This window comes from Eriocheir sinensis, unplaced genomic scaffold, assembly GCF_024679095.1.
Source record: "Eriocheir sinensis breed Jianghai 21 unplaced genomic scaffold, ASM2467909v1 Scaffold439, whole genome shotgun sequence".
Lineage (NCBI taxonomy): Eukaryota > Metazoa > Arthropoda > Malacostraca > Decapoda > Varunidae > Eriocheir > Eriocheir sinensis.
This window is the reverse complement of record NW_026111764.1, coordinates 286,871-290,482: the sequence shown is the minus strand read 5'-3', so window position 1 is coordinate 290,482 and position 3,612 is coordinate 286,871. Positions and strand designations below refer to the sequence as shown.

The 3,612-nt window shown below is 47.0% G+C and overlaps 2 non-coding genes across 2 annotated transcripts; both read right to left on the bottom strand.

The window, feature by feature from the left end:
- Positions 1 to 1,757: 1,757 nt before the first annotated feature.
- On the bottom strand, positions 1,758 to 1,876 carry LOC126992314 (5S ribosomal RNA). Its single transcript, XR_007746470.1, has one exon. It is a non-coding gene; the product is annotated as a 5S ribosomal RNA (ribosomal RNA).
- Positions 1,877 to 2,437: 561 nt separating this feature from the next.
- LOC126992313 (5S ribosomal RNA) lies at positions 2,438 to 2,556 on the bottom strand. Its single transcript, XR_007746469.1, has one exon. It is a non-coding gene; the product is annotated as a 5S ribosomal RNA (ribosomal RNA).
- Positions 2,557 to 3,612: the final 1,056 nt, after the last annotated feature.

Below are 3,612 nucleotides of genomic sequence, written 5' to 3'. Positions count from 1 at the left end.
GAAGAAACAGCGACGGAAGAAGAAGAAACAGCGACGGAAGAAGAAGAAACAGCGACGAGAGAAAAAGAAGCAGCGACGAAAGAAGAAGAAGCAGCGACGGAAGAAGAAGAAACAGCGACGGAAGAAGAAGAAGCAGCGACGGAAGAAGAAGAAACAGCGACGGAAGAAGAAGAAGCAGCGACGGAAGAAGAAGAAACAGCGACGGAAGAAGAAGAAGCAGCGACGGAAGAAGCAATAAAATCTCTATTTAAAGTGTCTATCCAAGATTCTGTGACTCCGATGATGTGATAATGATTTGTAGCTGCGAGGACTTCTAAGTCTTCAAATTTGTTACATAGGCTGCGAACGTTTACATAGCAATCTTTAATGTGATACGAGTCGGGTGTTTTGCGGGTTGAATACTCCCTTACGGTGGAGCTGCTGGTGTTCTCGCCTCCGCGTTTTTTGGCTTTCGAAGAGCCACTTGGTCACAGAGCAGCCTCCCGAAACGGGCTGCTCCAACAGGGTTTAAGTGGATGCCATCAGGAAGGATCAAGTCTGAATCGTAGTAAAAATTGTTCCACAAGTTAGCGAACTGGACGTTTTCTTGTGAGCAAGTGACTGAAGTCTGTTATTTGTGCTGTAGGCCTTACTGTAAAAGCTAGATTCGGAGCCGACCCTCTGGAGGATTCCTGATATTATGGTGTTACTGGCATCCCTTTTACATTTTTACTGCTTGATCATGCGGCGGTATTTCTCAAGCAGTTCCTCAGAACGGGTTGTCTTTACGTCATTTGTCCTTGCGTAAATGACAAAGAAGGTGTTTCGGTCGGCATTTCTCGTTTGTTAAGATGGTCCTGATGTTTGAGCCAGGTAACACAGGTAAACACATGCCAGCGCTTGGACCGGGTGAAGTAGTGAAGGTTTGTTAAGTTGGTCCTGATGTTTGAGCCAGGTAACACAGGTAAACACATGCCAGCGCTTGGACCGGGTGAAGTAATGAAGGTTTGTTAAGTTGGTCCTGATGTTTGAGCCAGGTAACACAGGTAAACACATGCCAGCGCTGGGACCCCGGTGAAGTAATGAAGGTTTATTAGTTTCCTTCAACCTCCAGGAAATGTACGTCATGAATTTACCAGGAAGAGTTATTATGATATACTTTTCATGGCACAAAACTGAACTACACACACACACACACACACACACACACACACACACACACACACACACACACACACACACACACACACACACAAACTTATTCAGTGATTTAAGGGGTAATTAGGCCATGGGACCACGGCCTCTAAGGACAAAAGGAAAGCTGATCGATTGCTTGTGCCTGTTGTTAATTGTTTCTCCTTGTATGCTGTGCCAAACGGTCATTGGAAGAAAAAAAAATGAATAAATAAATAAAGTTACGTAACGAACGTCACAAATTTCAAAATGAAGGGCTGAGCTAAATGAAAAGAAAAAAATGGACGGAAAACGAAATGTTTACTGAAAAAAAATGGTGCAAAACGAAAGTCCAAAAGCTAAATAGAACGAAAAGAGGGATGCAAAGCGAAAGGCTAAGACCTAGATGAAAAGAAAAGAGGAATGCAAAAGAAAGGCTAAAAGCTAAAGGAAAAGAAAAGAAGAGGGGTGCAAAACGAAAGGCTAAAAGTTAGAAGGAAAAGAAGAAAAAAAGAATACATAACGAAACCCCGAAAGCTATATAAAAATAAAAGTCACCAAGAGCGCAAAGTGAAAAGTTTAAAGAAATTAAATAAAAAGTGGGATGCCAACAGCATCTAGTGTTCCCAGGCGGTCACCCATCCAAGTACTATCCAGACCCAACGTCGCTTAACTTCGCTGATCGGACGAGAAGCGGTGTTTTCAACTTGGTGTGGCCGTTGACGAGAAAGGAGAATTGGCTTTGATATTTGAGCCAGGTGACACAGGTAAACACATGCCAGCGCTTGGACCGGGTGAAGTAGTGAAGGTTTGTTAAGTTAGTCCTGATGTTTGAGCCAGGTAACACAGGTAAACACATGCCAGCGCTGGGACCCCGGTGAAGTAAAAATAAATAAACGAATAAATAAATAAATAAAGTTACGTAACCAGCGTCAAAATTTTCTAAAACGACAGGTTCAGCTAAATGGAAAGAAAAAAAAGGGACGGAAAACGAGATGCTTAATGAAAAGAAATGGTGCAAAACGAAAGTCCAAAAGCTAAATAAAACGAAAAGAGGGATGCAAAGCGAAAGGCTAAGACCTAGATGAAAAGAAAAGAGGAATGCAAAAGAAAGGCTAAAAGCTAAAGGAAAAGAAAAGAAGAGGGGTGCAAAACGAAAGGCTAAAAATTAAATGGAAAAGAAAAAAAATAGAAAACATAACGAAAGGCCGAAAGCTATACGAAAAGAAAAGAGTCACCAGGACCGCAAAGTAAAAAGTTAAGAGAAATTAAATAAAAATAGGGATGCCAACAGCATCTGGTGTTCCCAGGCGGTCACCCATCCAAGTACTATCCAGACCCAACGTCGCTTAACTTCGCTGATCGGACGAGAAGCGGTGTTTTCAACGTGGTGTGGCCGTTGACAAGAAAAGGGAACTGGCTTTCATCTTTAAGGCAGGTAACACAGGTAATCACATGCCAGCGCTTGGACCGGGCGAAGTAGTGAAGGTTTGTTAAGTTGGTCCTGATGTTTGAGCCAGGTGACACAGGTAAACGCCAGCGCTTGGACCGGGTGAAGTAGTGAAGGTTTGTTAAGTTGCTCCTTATGTTTGAGCCAGGTAACACAGGTAAACACATGCCAGCGCTTGGACCGGGTGAAGTAGTGAAGGTTTGTTAAGTTGCTCCTTATGTTTGAGCCAGGTAACACAGGTAAACACATGCCAGCGCTGGGATGAACCATGCCTTGTTGATGGGAATTCGCAACGGGGAGTTGAGGCGAGAGCTTATCACCATGGACGCCTCCCGCACGCTTCAAGAGACAGTGACGAAATGTCGGTCGTATGAGGCCACCGATGTGACATACTCTGAAATAGAGACCCCGTCCACTGCCGTGAGAGGCGTCTCACAGTACAAGAAGGGTAAGAAGGCGGCCCACGCGGAGAAAGCTGGTGCCAAAACATCCACACACCCCTCCAGCACAGCCTGCAGCAGCTGTGGCACGCAGCACGGCTCCAAGCCGTGCCCAGCCGCCGCGGCACCCTGTCACGGTTGTGGCCGCGAGGGGCACAGGATGTACACCGTTAGGTGTTCCGCCAAAGGGGTTCAATGCGGCGTGTGCCTTTGCGTGGGGCACTACGACCGATTCTGCAGCCTCAACAAGCCCAAAAAACCCAAACCGAGGAAGGGTCCTTCCCTTGGCGTGGTTCGGACGCAGCCACCCGACACGGCCCCGCGCCACTCCGAGGAGCGTGCGGGCCACGTCCGGCGAGTGGACTCCAACACGCGCCCCAGGGTCCAACCTTCCCCCACCATCCGCGTCGCTGTCACCCAGGGCGACACGTCTGGCCGGATTGACGTGATACCCGAAACCGGCGCTGATGTTACGGTGATAGGCCTTCAGCACCTCAAGAGCTTAAGCCTCCACCAACGCGACTTGCAACCGCCCCTCGCCATCAACTATTACAGCGCGGACGACTCACA